Raw genomic sequence first — 16,807 nt, 5'->3', positions numbered from 1 at the left:
ATGTTTTATTTTATATGTATATCCCAATATAGAACCCCTAATCACTAGAAACAATCTGCTCTGCCTCATCCTGCTGTAATTTTAGATGCATCTTTCGAATCATCCCCAATTTTTCATGTCTTTCTTTGCATTTTTATTACCTCATACCAACCAGCCCTTCTCCACTTTACGTGCAGCTTTAAACATCTTGCTAACCTGAACCCCAAATCTCTCTGCTCCTCCACATCACCCAGCCTTCCCCCAATGGAAGTGTAAGATTTTTCAGACAGCCATGGTTCAAGCATGCCAATCAAAAAAAAGAGTATCTGTTACCATGGAAACAACTGATTATTGTCCCCCAGTTGGCATTGAGCTTGAGGTCTTTCAATCATTGCATGATATATATATATAGGCATAGAATACACTGGCTAAGATCCTTCACATCCATGAGTAAATAATGAGGCTATTGAGAGATTGATTTGATAAACACATTTAAATTTACAGAGTAATAAGACAGGTTACAGAATATTTCCCGTCGTTGAGGGGCCTAAAATGAGGGGACAAATATGCCTCATTTCAATTAATGTACATACTTCTTATACTTTTATTTGCTTCCCACTTTTTATCTGTGCATTCCCCCATTCTACGATCCCATTTCCTTCGGCCTGTGAGAAATTCAAGGGGCAGAATTTTTCGCTGAGCGGGCGGGTGCGTGCCTGACCTGTTCGAGCATGAAATAGCGCGTGATGACGTTGGGTGAGCGTCCTAACGTCATTGCACGATATTTTGGTCGGTGGGCACGCGCTAAGCTCGGAAGCGCACCTGCCAACAATTAAGAGGGCAATTAAGCCCATTAACAGCGCAATTAACAGAAATTTTTGTGCCCATCCAATGTTATGGTTGGCGGGCGGGCGAATCAGCCTTTGCATTTTTCAGGAAACCTCATCCACGGTCGTGATGTGGTTTCCATGATAAGTTAAAATTAAAATAAACTTCTGTAGACAGCATTTTCATTACCTACATTTTCAGGTGACTGATTATGAAGCTTGGACACATTTTTCCGGTTTCTGTGGCCTTTATTTTAGGTTGTTCAGGTCTTCAGCTCCCTGAGGCAGCTCTTTGCTTTCAGGGGGCCCTCTGTGAGCACTCGCCTGCGCTGACTTCAGCGCTCGTTCTCCTCTTGCCCCCACCCCAGCAGCACTGAGCCTTTTAGTGTGCGCTTCAGGCTGGCTGGCCATTAATGGGCCAGCCAGTGTGAATTTGCGGTCGGGGGCCAATTGCGGTCGGCAGTCTATTCCCCGGCCGATCCCGGACCCGCCTATAGCGCCTGCCTGCCGGCCTAAACATCCTGCCCAAGGTGAATTTTAACCCCCACCCTAACCCCCACTCCTAAACAAAATACATTTGAGTTTGGGTTGGAAGCCAACTAAAAGTGTGAAGAAAAGGTAAACCCATATCCAATCCGCCTTGGATGCTTCCACTTCCAGGTTTGAACTTAGGCCGGACATGGGTGTGGGGTAGGAGGGATTGGTGGGTTGCTGTGGGCCACCAATCTGCTCCCAGGAGCTGGGTGGCTCATTTAAATTAATGAGGCTGCATGGCTCCGAGTTTTTTTCTCTGTTCCAGTTTTAAGGCCGACTGTTTGGGTTTCCCAGGCTTCATGAAACCTAGCAGCTAAAGGGACGTAAGGACTGCCCATGGAAGAGGTAAATGCTTTTCCAGCACTGCTTGTGAGCCAGGCAGATCAGGAGTGGTTCTTGTGACCCATCAAGCAAACCAGTTAATATCCCCAGTGATCAGAAAGCCCTGCATGGCAATTTGATAACCTCCTAAAGTCCTCCCCAAGATTTTCACCCCTCCTTCCCCAATCTCTCTACACCTCTCCCCACTAAGATTGTTTCCTCTCCACCCTGATCTCCCTGGTTCTCCCACCAACGTCATCCTCAAAACCCCAGTCTCCACTCCACACCCCTTCCCCATCAATGCCCTCACGAACCCCATGATCTTTCTCACTCCTTCCCTCCAGTCCACTTGGTGACGAAGATCTGCCCACCCCGAAACCTGTCCATCATCTACAAGACACAGTCTTGCCTGGATGAGTGCAGCTCCCACAATACCCAAGGAGTTTGACACCATCAAGGACAAAGCAGCCCACTTGATTGACACCCCATCCACAAACATTCACTCCCTCCGTCATCGATGAACAGTGGCAGCAGTGTGTACCATCTACAAGATGCACTGCAGAAACTCACCAAGGCTCCTTAGACAGCACCTTCCAAACACACGACCACTACCATCTAGAAGGACAAGGGCAGCAGACAGATGGGAACACCACCACCTGGAAGTTCCCCTCTAAGTCACTCACCATCCTGACTTGGAAATATATCTCCGTTCCTTCTCTATCACTGGGTCAAAATCCTGGAACTCCCTTCTTAACAGCACTGTGGGTGTACCTACACCACGTGGAGCGGTTCAAGAAGGCAGCTCACCACCGTCTTCTCAAGGGCAACTAGGGATGGGCAATAAATGCGGGCCCAGCCAGCAAAGCCTACATCCTGTGAATGAATTTTTTTAAAAACCAAGCAGCCAGCCAGCTTTCAATCTCTCTGGCTCCAGCTGGGAAATGGTGTCCAAAAATGTCAAACAGGACCTGCTGTTAAATTCAGCATTCTTCTGGGTTTTCCTGATTGCAAAACTAGTCCCCCAACCCCACGCACTACCATCCCCATTCATATCAGGACCAACATTTCTATTTTCTTTTCACTTCATCAGATAGGTGGTTTACAAATTGTCATGTTCATCTGGTCAAAGAAACAGCTCTTTTAGGGGATTTGTAATTGGGGAGTTCTGCAAGGAGCTCCCTACTGATAAGAGCGAGAGCGTAGGATCACATGTAATTGATGTTTGTCAGTGAGGGTAAGAGAAGTGAGAGAAAATACATGCTTCAGACAAGTCACCCAATGTTCCTGGCCTTGATCTCGGACATACCTGTGATGCATTCCATGAGCGAATAATCCATGGGTACCTATAGTGCAAGGTTTCAGAATGACCAAAAGGGCAAGGCACTGGAGGATGGTTGTTGCCATGGAATAGGTCTGTAAGAGTGCGTGGCTTCAAATGAAGGAGGGTGTTGGTGGGGGGTGAGGATGGATCTACTAAATTCAACTACTCATGCATACCTCTGCACTTTCTTTTCCTTCCCTAGCCAATTTTCTCCAACATCAAGTTGCCTCATTCCCTCATTGCTGGCTAAGCATCTGTCACCCAAGCCTGTCACTCAGACATGAGCTCAAGTAGGTAAGTCCATTGGTGACAGCCGTGTTTTACAGCGTAATCGCCAGACATTTGCACGTGGGTTTACTTTCAGCAGGAGTCACCTGGGTTTACTTTCAGCAGGAGTCACCTGTGAGCAATCAGAAGCAGCTTTCCAATTCCTCCCCTCACCAGCTCAGAAACTCTGACATCGATTGCACCTTCCCTGCCTGAGATCAGTTAATTCAGCACATGCTGGAGATCAAACCTGAGATCATTGTGGTTGCAATAGCTCAGCTTGCCACACGTTCAGCTCTGAGCAGGGAGAGCCCCTCAATTTTGTTTCTAAAGAGCAATGTAATTCAATGCAATTGTGCAGAACACGATGCTCGCAGATGCTGGTTAGAGCAAGAAGAGCTGTTGCAGGATACAAAGGAAGTTCAATTCAGAGGTTAATGAAACACAATATGTGTTAAAGCCACTTAAAACTGCACATGGTCACAGAACACAGCACGGTAATCATGCTTACAAAGCATTTCTGCCAATAAATACAATAAACTCCTCCTGAAATGAATCTGATAAGTCTATACTCCTTTTTAAAGTATATTTTCAAAAGCCACAAACTCTTAGCTGTCCTTATTATATGCCAGATCTCAGCACTGCAAATGCTCATTGCCTGTCTGCAGTCTAAACACTATGGGTGAGAAACTTAGCTCATTGCCACACACATTCTTTGGGCACTCCAAGTGCCTTTAGAGTCCCAAAATGGCTTCCATGGTGCTGCACTTATGGTGCAAGTCTCCCCACCTGTCAAACTAGTGCAGGCATTCGTGGGCACACAATGAATTCCCACCAGCAACGTGCAGAGCAGACATGTATTGCAACAACAACTTGGTACCTTTAAAACATAAACATCCTGAGGCACTTCACAGGAGCATTATAAAAAAAGTATGATGCCAAGCTACATAAGGAGATATTCGGTCAGATGAACAAAAGCCTGGTCAAAGAGGTAGTTTTAGGAAGTGTCTTAAAGGAAAAAGCGAGAGATTTAGGGAGGGAATTCCAGAGCTTGGGGCCAAGGTGACTGGTGGCATGGCCACCAATGGTGCAGCAATTAAAATTGGGAAATACAGAAGAGGCCAGAATTGAAGTCACACAAAATTCTCGCAGATATCTGAGGGTTTTAGGGTTGGAGGAGATTACAGAGATTGGCAGTGGTGAGGCCATAGAGGGATTTGAAAACAATGGCCAGCATTTTCTGGTCCCACCCATGGCAATTGACTTGGAGAGGCAGCCAAAAATCCATTGACTTTTGGCGGGAATTTCTGGTCACGCCTTAGGTGAGACCGAAAAATCCCAGCCAAGGATGAGAATTTTAATATCAACACATTGCTTGAATGGGAGCCAATGCAGGTCAGTGAGCACAGGGGTGATAAAGGAATGGGACTTGGTGCGAGTTAAGACATGGGCAGCAGAGTTTGGATGACTTCAAGTTTACAGAGGGGAGAATGTGGGGAGCAGCCAGGGTTGCATTGGAATAGTCAAGTCTAGAGGTAACAAAGACAAGAATGAGGGCTTCTGCAGCAGATGAGCTGAGACAGGGTGAAGTCGAGTGATGTTACGGAAGTGGAAATAAGTGATCTTAGTATGAGACCGGAAGCTTAACTCGGGGTCAAGTGTGATACAAGGTTACTTAATCCCAGACTTTTGCTGGAGAGAGGGTTGGAGTCGGTAGCAAGGGAATGGACTTTGGAGCAGGGACCGAAAACAATGGCTTCAGTTTTGCCAATACTTAATTGGAAGAAATCTCCGCTCGTCCAGTACTGGATGTCAGATGAACAGCCTGATAATTTAGCAACAGTGGAGAAGTTGAGAGAGGTGGTGGTGAGGTAGAGCTGGGTGTCATCAGCAGACATGTGAAAACTAACTCTGCTTTCAGATAATGTCACTGAGCATCAGCATACAGATGGGAAATAGGAGTCAGTGTGCAATGTTGATTTGCTGCTCCTACCTTGAAGCTAAACACTCCAGCCAGTGCCTCTCTTAACCTCACATGGCTGAACACATTCAGCAGCAGAAAGGTCCCTGCACCAGTGCTATTTAAAGGAAACATCAACTGCTTACAAATTAATTGCTGGTCAACTTCTTCTGATGGCTGCTTTGATTTCACAAGTGTTATGTGCTTCCTATAGTTTTTTTAAGTTGCAAACGTTTTCAGTCAGTGGTGCGGCAGGTGCTGCAGGACCTTTTACTGACTTCAAAGCTTCTGCACAAATCAGTTGCTCCCAGACATGGGGCATTAGTAGTCACTCCCCTTGTAATCCAGCATGACTGGGAAAATGAACTGAGGCTATGCAGAACAGGATAAGCAGCTGGAAGAGGGAGCAAGGTTGGGAGAAGGCTCCCAGCAGGGAAACCACATCCACCCAGGGCATTCAGGGCGCAATTCTCCTACCAGGACCTGAGTGAGCAACAGTGTGCGAGAGTTCAGCGCTTCAATAAGGACGTCCTCTGTCACCTGCTGCAGCCACAACTGCAACCTTAGGTCAGGGTGAGGATCACATTGCCAGTGCTTGTGAAACGTCTGTAGTGATGAACCTTCATGCATCTGGCTTGTTCTATGCTGGAACTGGAGATGTTTGCCGAATGTTCCTTTAGGGAAGTCACTGAGGCTCTCTATTTACACTTCACTCCCTCTTGCCAGAGAGAAACAGTGGAACGGGCCCACAGCTTTGCTCTGATTGCAGAGTTCCTCATACTGCAGGTTACCATTGACAACATGCACATCGCTTTGGGAGCCACGTGTCATCTCTGCCCTACACCGGAACCAAAAGGAATTCCAGTCTCTCAACACCCAGCTGGCATGTAACCGTAGATAATGGATCATGCTGATCATTGTCCAATATCTGGGCTGCAGTCAGGCTGCCTTCAGGCTGCAGCACTGCGCTGTGCCAAATGCACTTGAACCACCACGGTAAACCAGAGGGTGGCTATTGAGTGACAAGGGCTCTCCGCTGGTTCACATGTACAACCCAGGCACACGTGGGCAACATGCATACAATGAAAGCCATGCTGCCACACAAAATGTGATAGACCAGACCATTGACTTGCTGAACATTTCTGCTGCCTGAACCGCTCTGGAGGAGCCCTGCAATACTCGGCAGAGCAGATGTCAAGCTTAATGTGGTCTGCTACATTTTGCATAACCTTGCTATTGTGAAAGCTTGCTATTGTATTGCTATTGTATCTTACCACAAATTACACATTGAGCAGCTGAGGAGCTGCAGCACGAGTAAGAAAAGGAGGAAGAGGAAGGGAAGAACATAAGAAATAAGAACAGGAGTGTTTTGATTTCCACATTCCCATCTAACCCCGATAACCTTTGATTCCCTTGCCTAACAAGAACCTATCTACCTCTGCCTTAAAAATATTCAATGACCCCACCTCCACCATCTTCTGTGGCAGAGAATTCCAAAGTCACACAACCCTCTGAGAGAAAAAAATTCTCCTCATCTCGGTCATAAAAGGGCAGCCCCTGATTGTAAAACAGTGCCTCCTAGTTCTGGACTCACTCACAAGAGGAAACAACCATTCGATGTCCACCTTGTCAAGGCCATTCCGGATATTATATACTTCAATCAAGTCATCCCTCACTCTTCTAAACTCCAGTGGAAACAGACCCAGTCTGTCCAACCTTTCCTCATAAGACAACACACTCATTCCAGGTATCAATCTAGTAAACATCTTTTGAATCGCCTCCAATGCATTTATACCCCTCCTTAAATAAGGAGACCAAAACTGCAGTATTCGAGGTGCGGTCTCACCAATGTCCTGTGTAACTGAAGTATAACATCCTTACTTTATGTTCAATCCCTCTCGTAATAAAGGATAGCATTCCATTAGCCTTCTTAATTACTTGCTGTACCTGCATACTAACTTTTTGTGACTCATGCACTAGAACACCTAGATCCCTCTGCACCTCAGAATTATGCAGCCATTCTCCATTTAAGTAATACTCTGCTTTTTTGTTCTTCCTGCCAAAGTGAACAACTTCACATTTTCCCACATTAAACTCCATTTGCTAGATCTTTGCCCACTCACTCAACCTATCTATATCCATCTGCAACCTCATGTCCTCTTCACAACATACTTTCCTACCTATCTTTGTGTCATCTGAAAATTTAGCTATCATGTCTTCACTCCCCTCATCTAAGTCATTGATGTAAATCGTAAAAAGTTGAGGCTCCAGTACAGACCCTTGTGGGATTCCACTCGTCACATCCTGCCAATCAGAAAAAGACCCATTTATGCATACTCTCTGCTTTCTGCCAGCCAGCCAATCTTCTATCCATGCTAATGTTACCCACTACACCATGTGCTTTTATTTTCCATAATAATCTTTGATGTGGCACCTTATCAAATACCTTCTGGAAATCCAAGAACAGTCCACAGGCTCCCGTTTATCCACTACGCATGTTACTCCTTCAAAAAGCGCCAATAAATTGGTTAATCATGATTTTCCTTTCACAAAGCCATGCTGACTTTTCCCTATTGCCTTGAGGTCTTCTAAGCGCTCAGCTATAACCTCCTTAATGATCGATTCTAATAACTTCCCCACGACAGATGTCAGATGAATAGAGGGGTTATATTTGCTACTTTCCAATCTGATGGAACCTTTCCAGAATCTAGCAAATTTTGGAAAATTAACACCAGCGCATCGACTACCTCATTAGCCACCTCTTTTAAGACCCTAGGATGTAGCCAATCGGGACCCAGAGACATGCCAGCCGCAGCTCCATCAATTTGTTCAGTACCGTTTCCCTAGTGATTTCAATTTCACCAAGTTCCTTTCTCCTGTTCACCTCCTGATTTGCAGCAATTACTGGAATGTGTTTCATATCCTCTATAGTGAATACAGAAGCAAAATATTTGTTAATTTCTTTGGCCACTTTCTTATTATCTACTATTAACTCCCCACTGTCGCTCTCTAGAGGACCAACATTCACTTTACTTACTCTTTTCCTTAAGTACCTGTAGAAACTCTTGCTATCCGTTTTTACATTTCTAGCTAGCTTCCTCTCATATTTTAATTTCTTTCTCCTGATTAACCTTTTAGTCATTCTCTGCTGTTCTTTATATTCTGTCCAATCATCTGTCCTGCCACTCATCTTTGCCGAGTTGTATGCTTTTTCCTTAAGTTTGGTGCTTTTCTTAACATCTCTAGTTAACCACAGATGGTGGATCCTCCCCTTAGAATTTTTCTTTATGGTAGGAATGTACTTATTCTGAATACTCTGAAATATCCCCTTAAATGTCTGCCACTGCTTCTCTATTGATTTATCCTCTAGCCTAGTTTCCCAGTTTACTTCAGCTAGCTCAGCTTTCATGCCCACATTGTTGTCCTTATTTAAGTTTAACGTACCAGTCTTAGACCCACTCTTCTACCTTTCAAACTGGATGTAAAATTCAATCATATTGTGGTCGCTGCTACCTAGGGGTGCCTTTACTCTGAGATCATTAATTAATTCTGTCACGTTACACAATATCAAGTCTAATATAACCTGCTCTCTGCTTGATTCCAGAACATGCTGCTCTAAGAAACCATCTCAAAAGCATTCTAAGAACTCCTCATCCAGGCTACTACTGCCAATCTGATTTTTCCAGTTTATGTGTAGATTAAAATCGCCCATGATTATTGCCGTCCCTTTGTCACAAGCACACAAGGCGACCAAGACAGCCCCTTTCTCCACGGGCTGTCTATGAGGAACTAATCAACTGCAATCCCAATTCCCCAATGACCAACAGTCCCACAGCTTACCTTCCCTCAGTTACTGCCACTTGGCCATAATGCAAAAATAACCCTCCTGCAAAATAAACATTCCAAACCAAATTTATAAGTCAAACTATGATATATTAAGTACAAAAGTAAACTAATTACCCTTGTGTGTGCCCTTAGTGCCTTTCTTCCAGGTGTCTTAGCCTGGCCTAGTGCTGCTGCGCACCTCTCCCCTCGCATTTTGCCTCCGGTGTGCTCAATCTTGTCCTGGTGCAAGTGTGTCAACGAGTGTGATGTAATCTGTTTGGCTTAAGTGGCTGTTGTGGTTGAATATCTGGCAGTGTGTGCAAACTGTGAGACATAGTTATAAGGTTTGCAGCAGTGTGTGAGGATGAGGTGAGGTGAAAAATATGAATGTTAGGTATGAGGCCTGACTGTTGAAGATTATTGGTAAGTGAAGGATGGGTTGTGGTGATTTGAGCAGTGGTTGAAGTTACTGGTGCAGTTGGTGGGTTACAGCAATTGATCCATTTGCTGACCTTGACCACACGTGTAAGGTCATTGAATTTCTTGCAACCATCCAATGAACAACACAAAAAGCACAAACGGGGCATGCTGTCTGCATTGCAATCAATGGGTGTGGGACAATCGTACATCACTATTCCCACGCCCATTATTGGAGGCTCTCCAACTTAGCCCCCTATATGCCTCTATAATGAATGTCTTGCTATTGTAAATGTGGGCCTGTAGTTTTATTTCATCCTAATTTTTAATAGAATTTGAATTCACTTTTTCATAGTTTTAATTCCATGCCAACCTCTAGATAGGCTGCTCTAAAGTATCTAGTCTTATCAGTCTATTGATCAAACGTGGAAGGCCTATTAAACATTTAGCAGTACAGATCAATTCTCCAACAGTGAATGATACATATTTCAATCTATAAACCTGCAGCGACTGTTAGGTTTTAGCTTTAAAGAATTACTCTAGAGGAAGCTCACAAAGGGTTCTTCTGCTGAGCTTTCCCTGATATCTAGCAGTTTCTCAAAATAAAAAGTTAATATAATTTATCTCTATATAACTTTCCTTAAAAAAATCCCTCCAGATCGCTGTTTTAACACTAATTCCAAGCTCATTATTCAAATGTCGCAGTGCCCAGAATTAAATTAAGAGAAAAGGTTGAAGGCTTGCAAGCATCTACAGCCTAAAGTGCTGAGTTGATCTTATTTTGTTTACTCTCAAGGTTTCCACCCTCACATAAATAACAGTTCTCAGCCAATTCAGTTCACTCCACATAATATTGAGAAATAGCACTGGACACAATAAAGACTAGACACCCTGATAACATTTTGGCTGCAGTGTTGAAGACGTGCAGCAGAACTATCTAACCTGGCTAATTACTGTCTTATTGGCCTCCTTCCAGTCATCATGATGGAAGTCATCAATACCACCATCAAGCAACACCAACTCATCAATAACGTGCTCACCACCACTCAGTTCAAGTTCCAACAGAACCACTTGCCTCAAATCCTCATCATAGCCTTGATCCAGATGTGGATACGAGAACTGAATACCAGAGGAGAAGTGACTAACTGCCCTCCACATTGTATTTGCCAGACTGTAGCACCAAGGAGCCCAAGCAAAACTAACGTCAATAGGGATGAAGGTGAAAACCCTCCAATGGCTTGAGCTGGATCGGATTCCTACCATCGTAAGGTCAGATTGGAGCTGTTATATTGAAGATTCCGCTATGCTCAGCTCCATTCCAAACTCCGACAATAATAATCCACATCAGCTAACAGCAAGGTCTGCACAACAATCAAAGTTGACAACTGGTAGATTGGTTGTTGTGCAGGCCTTGCTGTTGACAACTGGTAGATAATAATTGAACAAGGTAAGTGCTAGGTATTGGCTACCTTGAACACATCCCGTCACCTTCTGCAGTACCACCATCACTGACTTCTCCCACACTCAATATCTTGGGAATCGCCACTGATCTAGGCCGGGCATTGAAACCCTGTGGCCACAAGTGCAGGGAAGATACTGGGTACACTAAGGCGGCTCGCCTCCTGGCCCCTTAAAACCTCTCCATATTTGCAAGGTTCAAGTCAGGAGTCTGATGGAATACTCACCACTCACATGGATGGTTGCAGCCACAACAACAGTCAAGAAGCATCCAGAGCAGAGAAACTTGCTTGATTGTTGGCTTTCATTTGACTCAGTATACACACTCACACTGTGGCTGCAGAATGTACTACCTACAGGATGCACTGCAGCAACTCATCATGGTTACTTCACAGTATTTCCCTCCACTGTGACCTCTAGAAGAGTGACAATGCCATATGAACACTGCTGTCTTCAAATTACCTTCGGAGTTACACACCATACTGTCTTGGGTATGTGTCAATATTCCTTCATCACTGGGCTCATATCTAGGAATTCCCTACTAACATCATGATGACAAGTGCTGCAGCAGTTTAAGGGATGCCCTGGCAATGCCTTGTCAGGGCAACTAAGAAAGGGCAATGATTGCATCCTTGCCAGAGTCATTCACATTCTAAGAATAGATAAAAATAACACTCTTGTTCTTAAGAAGCTCCTAACTCAGTGTAAACAAGGACCAAGGACCACCAGCTATTAATATAAGCAAAGACTTTGAGACACTTCTGCCATGCCTCTGTTGTCACACTCTCAATTACGCAAATTTCCATGTGACACATTAAAAAGGACAAAGAAATCTAATCATTACCAATCTGCAGAAAAGTCCTACCCAGTAATTGAAAAAGCTTCTAATTATACTCAAAAGTCACAATTAAAAAAGAGCTTCTTTCCTTCTGACCTCTACTTGAGCTGAAGATCTGCTAGAAGTAACTAGCTTTTAACAGGCTTCAAGAAGCCACAGCAATTATCTCAAAAGGGATGTACCAGATTATATGCAGCTGCAATTCAGCAGTTAAATAAAACATTGTGCATTACACTCTACAGTGCTCACGTACTTATAAAACAATGGGTGGAATTTTACGGCCCTGTCATGCTGGGGCTGGGTAAAATGCAGCGAGCCATTCAAAAGTCCATTGACTTTGGCGGGACCAGAAAATCCCGCTGGTGTAAAATTCCACCCAATGAACCCTTTGAAATCAGTTCTACAGGAGATCTGCTCAGAGGCTAGTACTTTCTTTTAATCCAAGAAATCACTGGATCAGTGGACAAGTTAGTCATGCTTCAGGTGAATTTTAAATGTATCCAGGAACTCTTCTGTTTTGTTCACTGGTCAGCTTTTATTGCCCATTCCTAATTGCCCTTGTTCAGAGGGTATTTAAGAGTCAACCACATTGCTGTGGGTCTGGAGTCACATGTAGACCAGACCAGGGTAGGCTAGACCAGGTAAGGGTGGCAGATTCCCTTTCCTAAAGGACATTAGTGAACCAGATGGGTTTTTGTGACAATGGGTTTCAATTCCTGATTTTATTGAATTTAAATTTCACCATCTGTCATGGTGGGATTCAAACCAGGGTCATCAGAGCATTACCTTGGGTCTCTGGGTTACTAGTCCAGTGACAACACCACTATACCACCACCTCCCCAAGACAGTGATCTTATGCAGGAAATGGGTGACACCAGTTCCAAGCTAAAAGTACAGTCCAGTTATCACCTACGGATCTTTCCAAGTTGTTAGACATTACAGTTTACTGTGCTATGGAAACTATACTTGGCTTGTTGAGAGCAGAAGTTTGGAACTTCGACTCCCAATGGACCTCAGAGCTTTTTCGCATGCACAGACCGGGAGCGGGCCGCACATGTGGAGTTCTGTAATTTTTACGATCTTTGGCCCCAGTATGCAAGAAGAAAAAAGGCACAAAAACCAGGGTCAGGAGACTGTCCTGGAAGATTAGTGTCCGAGGCAGGGGACAGGGAGAGGCCTCAAGGGAGAGGGGACAGGCAGATGTGCCAAAAGAAAATCCCATGTAGGGGACAGAGACAGGTCTCTGTTAAGTTAAGGTAAAAAAAAGACAGTAGCAGAGAAACAGGCTCCAAAGAGGAGTTTCTGTGAGATTGGTTGACTAACAGTGTTTACTGACATCTCAGTGGGTTATTAATAAATCCATGGACTCTGTCTTGGTCATCACATCTGCCATTTATTATGTAGTGTGGTGTGTCCGGCCCTAGTTTTCCTGTTAATTCACATGTACCTCATATTTACCCTGAATGTTAGAGTATAAGATAGATATTGTAAGTTGTTTTATCTTCTTGATCTTGTAGGGCAGAATTTTGCCGTCGGTGAGCAGGGGGTGGGGCCCGCTCGCCGAAGCATAAAATGACGCGGGATGACGTTGGGAGGAACCATTGACAGGATCATTTAAACAATTAAAGGGTCTGCCCGTCCATCCTTAAGGTTGGCGGGCAGGCCAGGAGCCCTGGCGGGCAATAGAAAAAACATGAAACCTCATCCACCGGCAGGATGAGGTTTCATGTAGGGGTTTAAAAAGTTTAATAAACTTATAATGTAAATTATGAACATGTCCCATCTCATGTGACATTGTCACATAGTGGGGACATGTTAAGGAATTTTTTTTCTATTTTTCATATTTTTTAAACTGTCAGCGATCTCCCTGAGGCAGATTTAACCTCAGGGAGATGTGCGCTGTTTCTTGCGCGTGCGCAAAAGAGCGCACTCTCGCTTTTTGGAAATCCCCCCCCCCGCCTGCACAGGAACTGCATAGCGCTTCCTGTCGGACGTCATGCTTTGGCCCGCCCACGTAAAATGGCAGCGGGGCCCACTTCTCCAGCAGGGATCAGCTCCCCGACCGCCGGAGATTGGGTTGGGCCCGCCCGGCAGGCAGAAAATTCTGCCCATGAAGTTTATTTTTGTTTGTTCAAAACCCGTGGAATCTGTGGCTTTATTCACTGAGCAAATATCTTGAATCTCAAACTTTGAAAACTTGAAAAAACATTATTGGTTCCTAACCGAATCTTACCAAAAACTTGGGGGTCTGGTCAAGGATCATAACAACTGTGATACTGAAGAGTGCATTTTACTTTCAGGTAAATGTTAAAAGGAAAACCCCAGCATAAAAGCTCATCTCCTGTGGGACCACCCTATAATGCAACCCTACACCTAGTGGAGTGTTTGACTTGCAATCTGTATGGAGGCGCTTGACATGGTCAATTTTTTTTATTATTGGGTAAGTGACTTCTTTATTTGACAGAATATGGTGGAAATTTCACATTTATTGCATACTTTTAGTTCTGATCATTCTGTTGATCTAGTATCCAATTGATCTGATACCAGCACCACAATCCTCAACAACGTGTCATGTTTTTTTGTTCATGCCACCACACAGTGACGATAGTTTGAAGGGCCACAAGGACCCATCTTGAAATTCTTGCCTACTGCTTAGATCTCATGGATCAGATCAATACAAGTGAAACCATCTTCAGAGTTGCCTTTCAATCAGGGCATTGACGGTAAGAGCACTGATGTCCTAATTCACACCAAGTAATCACTGGTCACTACTGTGCTTACTGACCTACATTGGTTTCTGGCCCAACAATGCTTTGACTTTAAAATTCTCATCCTTGTTTTCAAATTGCTCCATGGCCTTACCCCTCCCTATCGCTGTAATCTCCTCCAGCCCTACAAACCCCTGAGATTTCCCTGTTCCTCTAATTGTGGTCTCTTGTATGTCCCTAATTTTCATTGCTCATGCCTGTTAGCTAACAAGGGCCTAAGTGCTGGAATTCCATCTCTAACCCTCTCCGCCTCTCTACCTCTCTCTCCTCCTTTAAGATTCACTGAAGCCACTCATCACAGTAATTTACATCATGGTCAGCATCTTCCTCCAATGTGACTTTTAGAAGAGGTCATAACAACAACTTGCATTTTTATAGTGCCTTTAAATCATCCCAAGACATTTCGCAGGAGCATTGTCAGATAAGAATTGACACGGAGCTACAGAAGGAGGTACTAACGGCAGATCAAAAGTTTGCTCAAAGGGGATGGGAGAGGGGAATGGAATGGAGCTTGGTGTGAATTAGGACATGGGCAGAGTTTTGGATGAGTTCAGCGTTATGAAAGGCACAAGGTGGAAGGTCAGCCAGGAAGGCAATGTCCTTTCTGCAGCAAGGGCTTCCTACTATAATGTTAGTCCTATATTTAAAAAGGAAGATAGCACAAGTCCAGGGAGCTATAAACTAATTAATTTAACATCCATGATATGAAGAAAGCAGAATCTTTATTCAAAAATGTAAGGGAAAAACATCTGGACATGCCTGACCAACCTTACTGAATTCTTTGAAGAAGTAACGGAAACAGTAAATAAGGCTAATGTAGCAGATGTAACATATTTGGACTTTCAAATAGCCTTGGGTAAGGTACCGCATGATAAATTCATTGGGCAGGTAATAGAATAGATAGCAAGCTGGCTCCAAAACAGAAAGCACAAGAGTAGGAATTAAGTGCAGCTTCACAATTAGCAAAAGGCGGAAAGTGCTGTTCCACAGGGATTAATGCTAAAACCACTGCTGTTCACGATTTACATAAATGATCTGGACTCGCGAATCAGAAGCACAATTTCTAAATTTGGAGGTGACACCAAATTTGCCGATGTAATTAATACAAAGGAAGATAGTGGAAAAATACAAGACAACATTAATTAGCTTGAGAATAGGCGTTTAATTAGCAAATGAAGTTCAAAATAGACAAGTGTCAAGTGGTACATTTTCGTCAGAAGGAAATGCAGGCCACATATTGCTTGGATAATAAGAGTTTAAATGAGATAGAAGAGCAAAGGGGTCTAGGAATAAGATGCTCAAATCGCTAAAAGTATTGATTCAGGCAAACTAAGCACTGAGGTTTATTTCTAGAGGGACAGAACTGAAAAGCCGGGAGGTCATGTAAAACCTGTATAGAACCTTGGTTAGATCCAACTTGGAGTACTGTGCATAGTCTTGTCCATATATTAGAGAAAGGATGGACAGGATACAAAAAAGGCTTGCAAGAATGATGCCAAAATTGAGGGGTAATGCCTATCAGGAAAGATTTAACAGGCAGGAGCTCTTTTCTCTAGAAAAGAGAAAGCCAAGAGGTGACCTGATATGGTAGACATGGAGAAGATATTGTCACTTGTAAGGGATTCAAAACTAGAGGCCATAAATATAGGACAATCTCTACTAAACTCAATAAGGAATTTGGGAGAAACTTGGGAGAATGGTAGGAATGTGGAAGGCGTTGAGTATAAATGCAGAGCTGAGAGAACAGTTGGGTGAATGGCTTGTTCCCGTGTTGTATACTCAATGTATATGGTGGCTCTGCCAGAATACTTAATTGATTCTTAATGAACGTTAGAAACACCACAGGCGGAATTTTATGGCCCCCTCCCCCCCTCGGTGGTGGGATTTTCTGGTCCCACCGAAGTCTTATGAATGGTTCGCTGCATTTTCCAGCCCTGCCCTCGCCACGACAGGGCCTTAAAATTCCACCCACATGTTTTGGTTCATCAGCACTTTTCCAGTTAGGAAGTCCTGGTTTATTTTACGGAACAGACAGAAGAAGATTGCACAATTGTTAGATTTTGGTTACAGAAGCGAGGCAGGTTGATGGAGTTAAGATGCAGATCAGTAGGATCTAATTGAGTGGCATAACAGGTTTAAGAGACTGAATCCCTACTCCTGTTCCCATGTTCCTACAAATTGGAAACACAGCCACTGTAACTGTTTATTTCAAAAGAGTAAAGATGCTTTCTTCACATTAGTAAATTGTAAATATTACCACCATTCAGATCTGATAAACGTATAACTGGCAAT

General features: G+C 43.9%; 1 protein-coding gene across 2 annotated transcripts in view; it reads right to left on the bottom strand.

Moving 5' to 3' along the window:
- Positions 1 to 16,807, bottom strand: part of cpne2 (copine II) — a 269,036-nt gene that overhangs the window by 99,083 nt on the left and 153,146 nt on the right. The window lies entirely within an intron of this gene.

This window comes from Cetorhinus maximus, chromosome 6, assembly GCF_964194155.1.
Source record: "Cetorhinus maximus chromosome 6, sCetMax3.hap1.1, whole genome shotgun sequence".
In the NCBI taxonomy this organism is placed as follows: domain Eukaryota; kingdom Metazoa; phylum Chordata; class Chondrichthyes; order Lamniformes; family Cetorhinidae; genus Cetorhinus; species Cetorhinus maximus.
This window is presented reverse-complemented; position numbering and strand designations above follow the sequence as displayed.